The sequence below is a fragment of the Antedon bifida genome, chromosome 7, assembly GCF_963402885.1.
Source record: "Antedon bifida chromosome 7, ecAntBifi1.1, whole genome shotgun sequence".
NCBI classification, from domain to species: domain Eukaryota; kingdom Metazoa; phylum Echinodermata; class Crinoidea; order Comatulida; family Antedonidae; genus Antedon; species Antedon bifida.
Window position 1 is genome coordinate 11,129,460 of NC_136232.1, and position 18,130 is coordinate 11,147,589.

General features: G+C 30.7%; 1 protein-coding gene across 3 annotated transcripts in view; it reads left to right on the forward strand.

Moving 5' to 3' along the window:
* LOC144847396 (ephrin-B2a-like) overlaps positions 1-18,130 on the forward strand; it is a 60,087-nt gene that overhangs the window by 17,365 nt on the left and 24,592 nt on the right. The window contains exon 1 of one of the 3 annotated variants that reach the window (XM_078703730.1): positions 5,738-5,743. The exons of the other annotated variants lie outside the window; for them this stretch is intronic. The gene's annotated coding sequence lies outside the window, so the exon portion shown is untranslated. Of the gene's footprint in view, positions 1-5,737; positions 5,744-18,130 lie in introns of those variants that run through there. 3 annotated transcript variants of the gene reach the window in all.

Here is an 18,130-nt window from a genome sequence, read left to right on the forward strand (position 1 = left end):
TTGCAAAGTTATCAGACATCATCAGACAGGTTATAATGTAGTATAAAGCAATATTATTTTATGACATATGGTTGTATTACCATCCTATCAAAAAGCAATTAATATAATAATGGCTATTCAGAATTAAAACCATTGAAGAATTAAGAAACATTAAATTGAGCGGTTATATTGAAACAATGGTCGGTGTGAATTATCTCTACATCATTCATTCAATAATATAAAATTATTAAAAAAGCATTATTGTTCAAAGTAAATTATTATCACAATGGATTCTTTCATTTCATTAGTTTTTTCGTTTTATGTACTGTGTGTCGTGCATTCTCTTTAAAGTTATTATTTTTTATCCGATGTTGCCTGGTGTTAATATTATTTCAATCAAGTTCTCATTTTGCCAATGAAAATGACTTTCAAAGAAACAATAAATGATGTACATGAGTGGTAGAAATTAGACCAAAATGTAAAATGTTCAGACTAGATTTGAAAAAAACATTTTTGAGAATGTAGAACAAAAAATTTCCCAGACATTTTAAATATTTGTGTTATTTGAAGATCCCAAGACAGGATGTCCCATTAACATTATTAAACGACTAATAATAATGAGTAGTTAAGATAGTAATCAATGAAATGTACACAATTACATCATCCACCATTGTGTGGGTGACCATTGTGTATATTTACTGTAGTTCCCAAGATCTCTATCAATACAATTGTTAATTCAGTAGAATAGCCATTCACATTACTGACAAGTTCTCATGGGCGGTGTAGCAAACAGTTTATTGTTATTGAAAAATGGTTTACTTTCGTCATTATTAAAGAGCTTTTGGGTTGTGACAACTTACGAAATTGAAAGCATCAATGAAAAATACAGTTACAATACACGTTGCAGTTTACAATCAAGATTCTTTTTTTTTATTAATATTTCACAATACTGTACATACTACAGGAATACAACATTTTTAAAAACACATTATTTGTTTGCAATAACAGCATAAAATCATTTGTCAAAATCAGTTATATTGTACATTGCAATTATAATTCATAATAAAAAAAGATCGATAAGGTACTTAATATTGATTCTCCATAGTCATCTTCCATTAGAACGTAGTTATGAATTTTGAATAAAACAAATTGTTTTCAAAATTGAAATCTATGTTTTAAATAGTTATTTGACAGCAAGAGTAGCAGCCTAGGTACTGTATACAGGTTGATATCAGGTAATATCAGTATAGTACTTAAGATGCTACTTAATTTTAAGCACCATGTAGATTTAGTATTTATATACCTTGGCAGATAACCTTTTGAGAGATATCTAAAAACATTAACGCTTTATTGGAACTTAAGTGTTGTTATCTCGGTTGTCTACGGTCCTTTAACTCTTTTGGTTTTCATCACTGTCTAATCATAAAATAGAAATTTGCATTATAAACTCGAAATAAAAAAAACAATCTTTGAATTCAGGTCCCCTACTCCCTCTGTAATTAGTAAATCCTAAAATCAAATGTACCAAATCAATCAACTAGTGTCTCAAATCTTTTCTCATATTACAATGACTACTTTAAGCTCTGTCTACACTATCAAACTTTGTGTGAACAAAATGTGATGTGCCCATATATGAACATGATGATGTGATATCACTACCATATTTAAACATATCACCACCATATATGGGCACATCACACTTGTTGTTGTCAAACTTTATATGCATTAAAATTGGTTTAATCATAGTGATACCAGTAAAGTAAGTACTACATTACTGTTTACTCCTTCAATGTGATTTAATGTTTATTACCAACATTCCTTCCTGTTTAATCATTTAAAAAAAACATAATTGGTTTGATGAATAAATCCCAAAATGGGGCAAGGTGCTAACCTACTCATTAAAATATGTAATAGCAGCTATTGTTTTACTGCTTGATTTAGTCAAATTTCAGAAGTAATGTTATAATTGGCTGGGACAGGTAAGGCATAAGATAAGTCTTGGATTTATTGCTTCTTTTGAACTTGTAAAATTAGTTGCACATGGAAATGAATTTAGCTGGTTTCAAAGGGACTAGCTAAGTATGAAGTCATTTTAAAGCTACGCAATAAGTCTGAACTTTATGCTTTTGAAACGGTTTAGTACCCACACATTTGAAGGATCAATTCCCTGGGTCCGATGTAAGAAATTATTAAGTATGTAATAACCCTCGACAGGCAATTTATATTACTGAATAAGTCTGTTGTATGGTGTAATAATATTGCAATAAAATTCTACAGCCGCTCATTAAATTCCGAAAAAGAAATTGGTGTCGGTAGAGTACTATAATTTTAATAAATTTTATGTTACAAATAATTTTGCTAAAAAATTTCTATGATAAATATTTGAAAGAAAAACTTCTGTAGAAGTTCTAAACCATACCTAAATTAATTGATCTGGATGGCAATTACATTTATAATTGTTTTCATTTGTAAAGCAATTTCGTTAGTACGGCAATTATCACATCCAAATTAACTTAAAGATTGCAATAATTTCATGTTATTCCAATTGCTTTGATAATTCATCGGAATCATTAAATAACATTAACTTATTCTATAATAACATAATTTGAATAATTATTAAATTATTCCGTCTGTGAGCAGACATTTGGGACCAAAAACTCTCTCCTTTGTTGTATTTTAAAACTGTATGTGTCTATAGAAACAACCATATTTAAGATAATCAAATAAATAAACTGTGAATTGTAAACTTTAACACGTTTATGCGCATACATATATTACTGTAGGTATGACAAAAGAAATCATAATAGATACAGTAAACCTATATTGAATTTAAATATAGACCCCTATCCAATTTTCTAAGGCTTAGTTACTTAGTTATTGTAGTATTTTATTTCTTAGGTTATGTACCGGTATATGCTTCTATTTCAATGCCATTTCTTTGTTAGAACACGGCTAAACTCCTCAATACAATTTATATGCAAGATAGTAACTGTTTTGAATGAACTACTGTTACAATGTCCTCAAGACATCTTTACATCGATCTGTTTCTTATTATTGATCCGGCTTAATCCCCTGGTCATCAGCTGAATGAACGATAATCACAAATAGGAAGACTTTTAAACACTACTGCTTGGTTTCTCTCAATCATTTCAAACTCATCGTCAGGGTTGCTGCCTCATTTCTTACAGAAGACTACACAGAAGACTACAATATAATTTTAAAATGATTGGTTTTTTAATACAAAATCTTAGAAATTAATATTTAAATTTAATGAAATATTATTTTAGAAAGGTTGTATTGATTATGCCATATTTAATGCTTGAAATGTGCTAAATATTGCCATCTGCTCTACAGCACTATAATTTTGTGCTCTGTAATTAAATTTGCTATTTTGATTTGGAATAACTGGGAGAGACACAACTCTTGATAATATCAAATTAGAAAGGCATGCAGCCAGTCCATTAAAAGCCATTGTTATAGGCCTTATTTGATATCTCCCGTAATCTATCTCATCTTCAGTTAGACTATGAAGTCTATTTCCTACCCCTCTTTCTTTCTGAAGAGAAATTATAGTATGATTTTTTTTGTCTCCAACATTATTTCTCTTGTAGCGCATTTTTTCAATTTTATTTATTTTCCGTCATTTGTTTCCGAGACTTGAGCTTAACTTGTTTTTGTCATGTTTTGTTCTCATCTATTGTATACCAAGTAGCTGTTTTGACTGCTTTAGTGTCTGCCATTCAACACTGCTTACAAACAAAGACCATTTACTTAGCCGTTTTTACTCAAAAGGTTAGGTTGACTGTGAAAGATCGAGAAAATAAACTTTTCAATATAAACATAAATCATGTTCGCATAGCACATTTTTCAAACATGTTTACATCTGTACCATGCAGGTATTTTACATTCAACATTCCCCCCTTGTGAGAGTAGCCTTTGGGGATTGTACATTATGTGACCTATGACCTACCTAGAATTTTGTAACATCCATCTTAGGCAACTAACTTCCTGTTTTATGCAATTATATTTCAGGCAATTGGAAAACATTTGATTTTCTATGTTTGCTAAATTTAACAATGAGACGTCATCAATTTTAAGTATGGTTTCCACTAGGATGCAATGCTGACTTATACTTATGAATTGACCAATCACAAGCAACAGTTTGGATGATCCATTGCTTGTTATTGGTCAAATATCATTGTATGTTTTTGTTTTTAAAACCAAGCTTAAGATTTAAAAATTGAAATCATTAGTTTGATTGTTGCTCATTTAAACATGATCCATTTTGAATAAATAAACATTCCATTATATTCTTTAATTCTATTGCAAACATTATACTGAACATACAATAAAATGTCCGACTCAATAATACAACTTAAGTGGCTGTAATTTGCATTAATTCTTCCTATATTGATCTTCATGGTCCACATCTTGAGAACAATCGCAGCATTTTAAAACACATCTTAAATCAGTTGCCAGAATGTTTTTGCATGTTTACCCAACATCTTATATTTCACCTTACATCAGTGACAGTCACCGATATTTTAATTTTTGTGCAAAACACTTTACATCAAAACAAATAGCCAATAGACGTAAATTAAAATTTTTACCAGATTTGCTTGCAGGATGCTGATGGGCGTGTTTATTGATTATTTTTAGAGATTTTGGAGAAAAAATTTGTATGTGAGTTTAATGACCTTTCCTTTGTGTTCAGGGAATGATTCGTAAATGAATGATGTTTGAATAACATGCAGAATTGGATAAATAAATGTCAAGTCCAGCTCTTGGTAAATCGTGAATCTATCAACGCTATGCTCAATAACACCTTTACTACACATCTATGGTGTAGTTTAATGGCAGACTATTCTCTTTAGCATTTTTTACACACAGACAGGAATTTAGCAGCAGCCATCTTTGGTGGTTGGAGGGACGCAAGTGATGACAGATCTCTACACCAGTTCAGCCTGAGTCATTCTTTACCAACTTGTTTGTTTGTGAAATCACAAGATCATGTTTATCTTTGAATTCTGGGATTAAAATAAGTTTAAAAAAAGACCTGTGCATGGTTACTCATTTGAATGAGTTGGTGTTCATACGATAATTGTTCCTTGGAATATAGTTCATTATAATTACAAAAACCAACAGTGCTGTTGGTGTCCCGCTTACCTGGATAAACCAAAAATAGCCTTTTGTAGTATTAGTAAGTAAGTGAACCTGTATTGGATAATGGTATCATCTGCAAATACAGTTTAATATAATTATAAATTCTTTAAATGTAAAAAAAAATGTAAAACTGAAGTATATGAAAATGACTAGCAACTTAATCAAACATTTAAACAATTTTATATAACCAGTTTTTTTAAATAAGTCGGACTGCAGTCAACCATCGTAACGTTGTCATCCAGTTTACAGCGTGTAGATTATCTTCTTATATAAATAACTACCAAGTCGAGTCGTGAATAAAATAGGCTTAAGCCGTACACGATAAATGTTCAGTCGGCTTGTCATTGAACTGTGTTTGAATGGATTGGCTCAACCTAGAGGATTTTGATCAGATGTATGGAGAATATCATTATAAGGCTCTGTCTACGGTATCAAACTAGTTTGACAACAAAAAGGTGTAATATGCCCGAATATGGTAGTGATATCCCCAAATATGGTAGTGATATCCCCAAATATGGTAGTGATATGACATCATCATGTCCATGGGCACATCATATTTTTGTGTCATATAAAGTTTGATAGTGTAGACAGATCTTAAAACGTAAGTCCTGGGTAGTGATGTTAATAGACAACTTAGGCCTAGGAAGTTGAGTGCATTATATCCCTAGAATTAATGTGTTGTACAGGATGAGAGGTGTAAAAATATACAATATTAAAGTAGTTTCCAAGTGTCAAGTTTTTTATACTCTAGATCAGGTTAAATGAGAATCTACATTCATTTTTTTTTCATGACACTCAGAAGATTATTTTATGCTTGTCTTTTATTCAAATCATTTCATAATTTGCATTTTCTATGAATATACTGATTAAAATAAAGCCTTCAACCAACCTATATTTATTTACAATCACTGATTAGTGAAATTTAGTATAAGATTGATAAATTTCTTAGAACCATCAAGGCCTCTATGTAGCTCTTTGAAATGTTAATTTATTTTTTAAATCATTTCTTTGAAATAATTAATTAATTCCTTTAAAACCTGCTTTCTATCATCTCAGAATTTTTATTGCTAAAAGAACATAATTTGTTATTTCTCCATGTTAATCGACCAAGGATGCGTTTTTATTGCTGTTTTTATAAGTTGTCAACTTGAAGTAACACTGTATGTAATAAGACACTTTTACGTTTAAAAACTGATAAATATCCGCCTTGAGATATCATCGTATATCATTCAAAATTTAATATTCAAATATTATATGATCAAGTATAATCGCATGCTGCAGTACAATTGTAATACAATACTTTGCTATACTGTAGTGTTGGTGCAATCAGAGTATTATCCAACCCGATCATTTTTGGCAAATTTTATCCCTAGGCCTCCTGGGACTAGACTTGATCATTTAAAGTAAATACTGTATCTTGCTGCAGCTAGAAAAAAAAAAAAAGATTTCCTTATTTTACTTATAGTTACAAAATTTATGGTGGGAAACCCCTTGTATCTGTTAACACAGTAATAAAACAAAATTTTCCTGTAAACAATTAAATCTGTTCCAAAAACTGCTTCATACAACAACCACAAATTAACCAATTTAGAATTGTATTTCTTTCCTCGTATAAAATAAAAAATTGTAATTTACAATGACGCTAGTGTTGCAGTCAAGAAACCAGTTAAAAGTTTAACATTATCTGATATGACGTCTGTTCCTAGCGATTTTAAACCAATAAACAGTTCGCAATGTAAAGTAAACTCGGAGGTAAATTATTTATAAAAGATCATTGTACAATATAACATATGAACTTAAACTTACCTCCCAGACAACATTAGTTTAAGCATTTGTTAACAGATTTTTATTGGATAAATCATGGAGTAAAGATTCTCTTTGGATAGAGAAACGTTACTCACTCACTTTATTTCTGTACAATCCTAACCCTAACTCATAACCCCTTTTCTATAAAAAAAAAAAACCCCATTTTTAAGATCAAACCTTTATTGAATAATTCAACATGCATACTCTACTGTATGTGTCTATAATTAAATGTAAGTAACATAATGAATATTTTTTTGAATATTTTATTATAAATTGATTAAGTTGATTAAAATGTCAAGGATGCCATCATAATTAAATTAACCAAACATTTATCACTCATATTTAATAATAATTATTATAAATCATATTATCAGTTATTATTATTTTAATCGGTCATGAACTCTCCCTGACTCTAATCGACCTTCGATGTATATATGTGAATCAATCGTAGACTCGTCTAATTGTCCAAGTGAATTGGTGATTTTCTTTTTAAATCTTTCTTGTTCTTACTTGTTTTGAAAAACATTCAGAAAATGTTCTGTTTGCACCAACAAAACAAAATGTTAGTGTTAATAATGTTTATCCTTTTGTGGTATCGGAAAGGTAGAGAAATCCTTTTTTGTGGTCAATCTATGTTAATACTACTGTAAGTAAACCAACATATCGGGAAATCCTTTTAACTTGACGGCAAATCTGGTTTTCATTGTTTGTATAGCCGAGGAAATTTTAAGTCTGGTTAAAGATACTCATCAAAATGCCATACTGAACCTGGTCAAAAGTCAATGTATATTCATCCCAGGAGAATGCTGTCTGTTGACAAGACTGGTCTTCAAGTGCATGTAAGTCTACAGATGGATCTTGCTTCAATCGTAAATGTGTATTTAAGGATATCTCTCGGACAATATTTATTAAACGTTCATGAGTATTAGACTGTTTACTTTCTTAATCGATTAAACGATAGAAATGTTGACTGAAGATTATTACAACATATTAAATACCTACTTTATGACTAATTATTGTGGTAGAGGAATGTCTTATATAGTGCATTTATTATCCTTACGTTGGTGGTTATAACCCCTAATGACATGGTCCCCCCATGACATGGTGGAGAGTGGACGTAGGTTTAATTTTAATTGTTCTAGGCTAATTAAATTAGCAGTATTTTCCTTCAAAGCCTCAAACCAATACTGGATATAAAAGAGCATTGGCCCATACATTCTGGCATCTAAGAAGGTGACCTAGATTTAAAAATCAAAATATTTGGTCTTTGGTTCATAAAATATTTCTGTAGGAAGTACTGTACTTAAAATGTATGTTTTATTTATATCCGCAACACCTACTCTATAGCATCCACTATTTACATTGCCAGCAGATGGTCCCTCAAGAGACATGCTGTAGAGTAGGGCTCATGGATACATTGTGCTAGTGCAGTATCAATTCCAATCATTACTATTGTGAACACACAATATCTCTCGGATAGTTTTCAGTTACATCCAACACAATAGGCCACGACAGTTGTAGTCTGACCAAAACACAAAGACAATCTTACTGTTATTATTATCCATGTATAATGACTATATGCGTCCTATTCAATTTTATATGTTAATTGGACTTCATCATGTTCTTCCCCTGAGGTTGGGGATTTGTCATCGTGGCTATAACCCAGAAGTTATTATCATTTTTAAAGATATGGCTGGCTCTTCCTAGGCTAGTAAGAGGACTCCCTTAGGTCTAGTTGATTGTTCGAAACTGGTGAAATACTCCCTCAGGCTCTGATATTGAACTCCTAGTCAATCAGCAACATTATTGACTATTCATTTTACTAACAATTCGCATATAATGTACACCCCGATTTGCATAATTTAAGCTAGAAATCGTCTACGTGATCATATCTAAGATTTATCGTCTATCAGTGTTATCAATATTATATGGAGGCAGTCTTCATTCACAACTAAAAGTTGCACATTGTTGACCAATAAACCCGAAACCACAAAAGGAACTCAACATCGCCCCTGTTGGTCAGATTAAAGCCCTATTCATCACCAGTAATAAACCATAATGGGGCCAAGTGCGGAACTGAAATGCCATCTTGTTGAAACTTAAGTCTGTAGATGATTGAGACTTCTCACCTCAAACATGCTTAAGCTAATATGTTGAAAGTTTGGTGTGGACCAATATAAATAAGCAACACTTACTTAAAAACCAAAATTTATAACAATTGTTTACAATGCTTGTCTAAACTGAGTGAATGTTTTGGCATTGTTTTGTAATAGAGTAGCTATCATAACCCTGTTAAATCAGATTTGTTGGTGGTCGGAGATTGTTTTATTAATAAAGTAATTGATTGGTATTGATTTATTGATATTGCTTCAATGATTGATATCAATTCTTTTGTTTCATTGCACCAGTACATAACACAACATTTCAGTGACACAAACACATTTGTGCTCTCTTGGAATGTAACAAACATAACATCAGAGGCAACAGTGTGACAAAACAAACTTGTTTGTCCGCAAGTTGTAACTGACTCACTTTAACCACCAATTCAATTCAATTCAACGTAAACATTTATTTTCTTTCTTTCAATCAATAATAAAACAAAAAAAATATTTCAATACCTAGAGCCTATTGAGCCAGTATAGGTAATTGGTTAAGACTAATGTACAGAATACATAATAGCTGTTGTGTAATGTATCGAAGGTCTTTTAAATTCCACATCAAACAAACAACAATTAGAACAATGAAAAAGTAAGTCTTAAGCCAAGAGCCTTTCCTGGACCTTAGGCTCAGAGAAGATACTACGCCCATTATTCCTGGTTACGAACAATTAAATTTTATTAGGTATCAATGATTGTTTTACTTCATGGCTATGTCGTCGTTGATTTGGTATGGCGTCAATATATTTTTTATTTGAATGCCTTTAAGTTTAATACTTCATAACCACCAACTTATTGTGACCAACTTGCTATGTACTATTGTGTTTAGACAATGCAAAGTAAAGTTGCTTATAACTTGTGGTGAAATATCTAACAAATAAAGCATTATCTTGGTCAAATTAAGATATTTGTCAACATGAGATTTGGAACTAAAGAGAATTCCTTTGTTAAATTGTTACAGTTATAAGTTAATGCACTTTTTAATGAAAAGTTGAAATCTGCCAAACATTTTAGCCTCAAATGAACATTTTTATACAGACAGACAGTACCATAGTTTTTTAACTTCCGTTTGGGGCTTCTTTAGAAGGTTTTTACAGAAGACATTAATTAGTTAAAAATTAAGTCTTCTTCACCTAAAAAATTCTTTCCAATATGAAATTCTCTGGCATACCAGTCAGGTCAGAGGTTGTTTCAATTTTAGAATTATTAATGTACGGTTGAAAAGTATAATTTGTATTTTATTTGTTAGCTTTTGAGCTCGAAATTACCACGACACAATTCATGTGCAACAATGTATTTACTTGCAGCATCCATGCATACTAATATTGCTAGTTCCAATTCCAAACAAAAATAAATATGCACACAGAAGATATTCAGGCGTGATTGTACAGGTTTTGTGTTGCTTTTTGGTGTTGACCTTGAGTCCAATGGCCTAGAATAAATCTTGAAAGTGTGCCGCATCTTGTAAATGTGCTTCAAATCAGCGGGTGTTAATTCATGGAGTTAATCCGTCAAAAGAGTACTCTTAAAATTATGAGTTTCTTTGAGATTTAGCTAGGCCCAACACCTGGGGTGCTAGAGGGGGCATTGGATTAGTAAAATGCTGAATGCATTGCTTCTTGCTGGTATGAAAAGTTGAAAGACTAAAACATATTGTTAGGATTTAAGGTTGAGTAGTTCAACGCTGAGAATATCTTTAGAGATCCAAAAGATTTACTACTCAATTTGATGACATGTTTGTACAGTATGTTAATTTAGACATAATTCTATCAACAGTTATTTTGTGATGATTCAAAGAATAACTTGTTGTAGAGTTTAGCTTTCTTACCAGCAGTATTCCATCAACAGTATATTGCGATGAAAACTAAATAAGATTATTTTGTTCTACTCATAAGTTCTGAATTAAAAAAGCTATGTACACTTTCAAATTTTATGTGACAAAAACATTTGATGTGCCGATATGTGGACATGATGATGTCATATCACTACCATATTTGGGCATATCACTACCATGGGGCACATGACACTTTTTGTCAAACAGTGTTTTAATTCTACGTTTAGTTGACCCATGTGTACTTTTTGATATAATTTCATCATCTGCTGAAAATATCAACAAAATGCGTCCAATTAGTTACGTGAACTTAACAAAAAAAGTGCAATTAACAAATCTCGCTATTTACTTTGATTTAAATTCACGTTCTCCCATATGATTGCTTATTTGAATACTCTTTGACAGTTGTAATCTCCCCATTAATCGATTCAAATTTGTCGTTCTATCAGACGTGTTCTTCTATCTAAAAGTGTGTGTAGTTTTCAGTTGTTTAGGCCCAGTTCTGTTTGTCATCATAATGATGGTGGCTTTGTCCAGCTTCAGGCAAGGTCAAGTCAAGAAAACAAAACTAAGCCAGCGGCATAGATAGATGAGCCTGCTTGCGTATCGTCGGAGGACATATCCAAACCAAGTCCATATGACTTAATTACGACAACGGGAAAGTAAACGTTAATTAATCAAGTTTAATTTAGTTTCGATTACTTTTAAGTTTAACAAAAAAAAATATATTTTTGTAGCCTTCTATTCAAGTTTATATATGCTTGTCATGTGGTTGGAATCATTAGTGAAAAGGAAAATGTTGTAATTATTGTAGGTAAAATGATGAGGATTATGCTTGCCAATTGCAGTGACATTTTATGTATACTTGCAGTTGTCATTTGTATTCAGCCATTAATGTCTAATGGGAATTAAAAGGTTAATAACTATAGTATATTTTTTATATTCAAATACTAAAATTTGACTGACGTGGGAAAATCAACAGAGGGTTTTTCCATCAAGCATTTTTCATTACCTTTTTATATTAATATTTATCATTTTGTTCTCATTATTCAGTGTAAATGTGTTTTTACATTTTAGGTGCAACCATAATATTGTTGACCGACATTTAAAAATATTATATTTTTAATATTATGCGAAATAATTTAAATAAATTAATTTGTTGTCGTGCGACATTTATTTTAATAAACCTATACATGTGAATGTGCTATGATGCTAGAATTTTATCTTCTGTTTTTATTCAAAATGATTTACATTTTGATGACATTAAACACTCACTAGTAAATATATTTATTTATGTAACAAGTATTATAATAGGTGATAATGATATTTAATTATTACTGTATATCCTTCAAACTCTCTATACTCTTTTATTACGCAATTTGTGTATGATGATTGATAGACATATTATGCATTCTGTTTTTAAATGACCATTTTTGATATTATCATAATTGTAATTCCATCATTGTGTTTCCTATGATACCCGCATAGAACGGAATTAAATTATATTAATGGAGGTTGACTTAGATAGACAGAGTTAATGGGTTCAGAAGCATTAAAAACCCACTGTTACATCCGCCATCATCAACTTTATTTGACCTTTTGACCTGGGATGTAACTTCCAACACTGTTTCTACCTGTGTCTTTTTATATAGCTTGGTGACCTTCTTTAGAGTTCAGACTTAAGACCACTATGCTTGGTCTAATCCCATTGAAACGCCACACAGATTCTAATGTATTTTTAAAACAGTGGATGACATTTTAAATTGTCATCATAGTGATACGCTGATGTAACAAGACATGAAAACTAAGAAGCTTTCTTTGTTGCTTTATTCTTATCAAAACATTGTATACTGTAGATATATTGTTGCTTTAACATCAAACATAAAAAAAGATCATTATGATGATGCATTGAAGTCCTCCCTAACATGTTTATACTGTCTTTTACAACATCTATCTTGCTCCAAAATTACCCCATTTAAATTACTTTCTTTCCCCTTCCCTATTCCCACCTCTATGTATAATAACCTAGTCTCAGTCACATCATTCAGTAGATGTATTAAAGTGAATTTATAGTTCTAATATCTCTGGTCACATATAGCCATTGTTTTAATCATTTTACCTTCATTATCATAGTACAGAAATTTTATATAAAAGGTGCGATATATTGACTAACTGTACACCAGTTAACACCTAAAACAGTTGTAAGTAAAGACTGATTCTACCGGTCTTAATTCAGTCACCTGCGGATCAATTACACAATTAGCAGGCCATCGGCATGAACACGGAAGAAGGCACTATTTCTGGAGGCCTAGCTAAGAACAAAGGCATTACTCGTGCTTAGTAAAATAGCCTAGAAAGGTAGGCTGTATCGATCAGCTGTAAAAGCAGTAATGACCTTAGAGTACCTGCAAGGGGGTGCTTGATTAGGGTTGTGATAATTAGGCTACAATACAACATTATTTTAGTGCACATTCGTTTTTTTTAACAACAACAACAACAACATTATTTAGAAACAGTTAAAGAAATAAAGGAAGCATACATTACAATAACTTAAATGGTAACAATAAATAAGAATTGTTTCAGGGATCGGAAAAAGAAATAAAAGATAAACATAAACATTTGTGATTATAATTTCCTGCATTTTTCATTCACAAGGGATTAGTTGCCAAGATACACATTTTGTAAAATGTGACATTTTTTAATACAGTTATACTTTAAATAAAGGGAAGACTTTGTTTAATTCTATTCTCTTTTTAAATCCAAAGAATTATATATTTTCATATATTTTGTAATGTACAGTAAAAGTCATATAATAAGATTTTCAATTTGTGTTTAAACCATAAAATAATGTGTTTAATGTTTTTGCACTGTAATTTCATCTGAACATTAAATTACCTATAAACAGATTATATTGCAGTTATATAATTTTTTCAAGAACATAATAAAACCATAATTCACTGGGTTTGTAAAAATTAATCACATTAAAAAAAAAAGTTGGAGCCGTTGAAACGATGTGAGAACATATTGATTGTCACCCTACTGAATGAAGGAAATAAATGGTTCAAAAGGGGAACTCACAATAGTATCATTTGCCTCAAGTCTGGCTAAATGTAATATTCATCATTGCAGTGTACTCGGTCTCGTACCGCCGTTCCTCTCTTAAATCGTCTGCAAAACTAGCAAGCAGATGAGCCCTTTTAACGTTCTTTAAGAGATGCTTAAGTAGATATGGAGTCGTTACTGCTACTTTGTCAAGACTAACGATAATTGGAATTGAGAATATGTTGATAAAGTATTGTAGATATTGCATAAATGTTTTCCAAATGTTGAACACATTCATTTGTTGATATTGTATTATTCTTTAATAAAACTCAATCAATTTACAACATAAATTTATTAATTTGACACCGGTATTTTTGTTTTTAAATGTATTATGAAGAAATTAACATAAAAAGTGAATATTCATGATATCGCATAAGGCAAAATCTTCTTTTATTTATTATAGACATAATATTGTATTGTAATTAAATGTATTAATTTTCTTTATTTGTCATTTCCATATAGAAATACATAATTGTGTTTGCTCTACAATACAAATACTATGCATTAATAATACGTCATAGTTTTTTCCCCGAAACATTTCTTCCACTTCCTTCACCAGTTGTTGACCAAATCTAGTACCATTTTATTTTACAATCATTCATTCAAGATAATAATCCAATTGTTTACTTTATTTATGAAATGTTAATAGCTTTTATACACACAGTATTGTAAAGTCCTTCATATTCTAGTATTTTGATTGACAGCTTATGTCCGTCAAATTCAGTGGTTATCAAATTTAATATTTCCCATTTCCCACTTTGTTTGGTTTCCCTTAGTTCGCAATCCATTTCCTTTTGATATTGGAACCAGTCTGTTTATGGAAAAGCAATCGGCAAACGATGGCGTGGATCTGAATGCCGAAGGAAGAATGAATAATCTGTCAATCCTTGAACTAGGCAATCTCAGCCTGTCTACTACATATTTTCTATGCTTTTATTGCCTCCATTGTCAAGGTTACAAATAGATTGATTTTCAAGAAGAGTTTTTTTTGTGTAATAATAGAATTTTGAATATTATTACCTGTGTCTATACACAACAAAGAGAGGTGATTTAATATTAAATTGTTCCTTAAGTCATAACCAAATGACAATAGATATAGTAATAATAGATTTAACAAATATGCTATGAGAATTATATAAAATTAACATTCCCACATAGCTAAAATAGAACCAATAATATTGTAATATTGTTCTATATTATGTACAGTTTTAGACCTTGTGTTTTGGTTTAAGTTTTTTATCACCGGTTTATTCATTTTGGTCAATTAGAACAATTTTTACTGTGACCTTTAAAGACCAAAGTCGTAAAGAAAAACCAAAAACATAATTCTATGGTTAAACTTGCTTATAATTATACCTCTTAAAATGTACCTTTTACAAATTGCAGCGTGATAAATCAAATATCACTGTGTTGTACTTTTAGCTTAGGTTTTTATTCAACATCATATTTGGAAAAGTACATCTGGTCAATTTTAAAACAGCTAAAGACTGAAATAAGAATGTAAAAAGATGAGGACCTTGGATTTTTATGAAGTGGTCTGCATGTTAAACAATTTGTTATTTTTATGACTTTGACAGATGTCAGTAATTTTGGGTTATGAACGTGCACCATATGTCTCAATGTAGAATGTTATCAAATTAACCTTTTTATTATATTATTATAATGTTTCTTTACTATTTTTTAATTTCCAATTTTGCAATAATTTTTCTTATTATTCGTAAAAGAAAGACTAGATGAAAACCCAAACAGGTTAAAAAATGAGTGTATATTCCATTTCATTTTTAATAAAATAAATGTTAGCGTAAAATTTTAAGTCAAACCTAAGCATGTTAGCTTGTAAATTTCAAGCACGAAATTACAAGAACTAAATTTGAATTATTAATATCCGTACTTCATTTTCACTACCGTCACTTGGGAATGTGTAATCTCGTTGAATAAGTGTTAATTCCGTAGCTTATAACATGTTGAATGACATACAAAATATAATAAGATACAAAATTCTATCTTATTGTGAGTTGAATGATTTAAGATGTTCTCAAGGTATCATGGGAATGGATCCTTAGATTCTAGCTAATTCATTATTGCGTGTTTGTATCCTACTGTAGGTTTTACCTGATTACATGATTTCTTCAATCTCCAATTTGTTCTTTTTTCTTTTTGCTATTAGGTACTTTGGGACTAAGATTTCTTTTATCTAATGTTGCAATCAGTACAATTGTTTAATTAACCCAACTTTTCTCTGGTGAGAACCTACTGTAGTACTTACGAGTAGCAAAATAATCTATACTCGGCAAGTGTAGATTCATATGAGGAATTGGGGGAACATTCCTCTTGTTTTCTAGGAAAATCTAGGAATTATTTCTTCTTAGATCTGCCTTTGCTAGGGTGTTTTATTTACAAGTAGTTAATTGTGTTATTGACTTAAACTGCACTGTACCAAGGGACCAGATTCTAAGATGCTAGACATTCTGGTTCACTTAATGTTAGTGTTATGCTTCCATATTGTTATTGATATTGATAAAAAATGTGATGTTACATTTTGATAAGCAGATGTTACTAATTTTGAAGCATTCATGGAAATGCAAGGTGTTTCCTAGAGTTGTACATTTCTGATACTTCTACTTTTACCAAGCAAAGTTTATAATCTTTTAATTAATTTAAACTATTTCATTACTTTCTTCTACTAAAGATTATAATGTTAAGCTGAAAATACCAACCTTTGTGTTGTGCTAATTTATTTTGGGTTTCAATTAGATGAGTCTCTGACTTTAGATAGATAGTAGCAGAATTAACTATTTAAAATCTTCTACGTTTTTGTCCCATTTAATGACTTCTGTAAATCTTAATACCAAAGTCTGATACAGAATAGTAAACTTTAAAATCAAGGTCTATTTAATCTAAATTTAATAATAATAAACCTAATTCTATAGAAAACTTTTTAAGATTACAGATTGATCTGGTATTTAGGACGATTTTCTTTTTAATTAAATCAACTGGAACCAATAGAAACTAGACATGAAACTCGTCACTTTGACGAGTTAGTTATCCGCACCACGACAAACGCCACGTGCACGTCATACGTTGGAATATTGCACACAGATAAAGATTATGGCATTATGACAAGAACTGAAGAATATGACATGCTGTTAGTGCTGAATTTTGTGTCATATAGTATATACATGCAAACAGTATAAGCTGTATACATATTACATACAGTGTAGAATAGGTGAAATTACGGGACCCGCCATTTATTCCAATTTTTAACATGGCGACGGTATCAAAATGAAACACTTAGATAGCAATTTCAGAAGGAAATTATCTCAGGAACAACATATTAACGTGTAGAAGAAATTTGAATACGTAAAATATAGATGCGCACCCTTTTAAATGTGATGAACTATTACGCAAAATATGAAAATACGACTTTTTTTATTCAACTGGCCATATGATGACGTCACAACATCCGATTGGCAAAATGTTTACATGAATTCGTATCTACAATCCAATAGCTTCCAGAAAACGTTTTAATCGTGATTATCACATTTTATTCTTACGAGCTATTACAGATTAAAATTTACTGTAAAGATGAAATTAATGACCCACGTAATTAAAATGTTTAGGCATGATGACGTCATAAAAATTAAAATATTTTTATCTCATGCTAAAGAAAGTTGATTGACCTACACAATATATAAATGTAGGAGAAAAAGGAATACAGATAAGTGCGATGCGCTCCATTGAATGTGATGAGCAATAACGAAAGAGACAAAAATCCTATATTTTACATTCGTGTGGCCATACGATGACGTCACAATGTTTTTTTTGCCTTATTGATGCATGATCCGATATCTACAACTCATCAACTTCTAGATTTTGTAATAAAAATAAACGGTTAACGGTTTACTTTAGAAACTATGACTGTTTAAAAAAAGACATAATTTTGACGATTTTTTAAGCTTTTTCATAAAAAACGCGCACGAATTGTCTAATTCAACGTGTTCGTATGGCGTTATTTAAACTGGAAAAGGTCTAAATTGTTTTCAAAATCACTGGGAAAGGCTTGAAAAATATAATTCAAGAGAAAAAAATATGT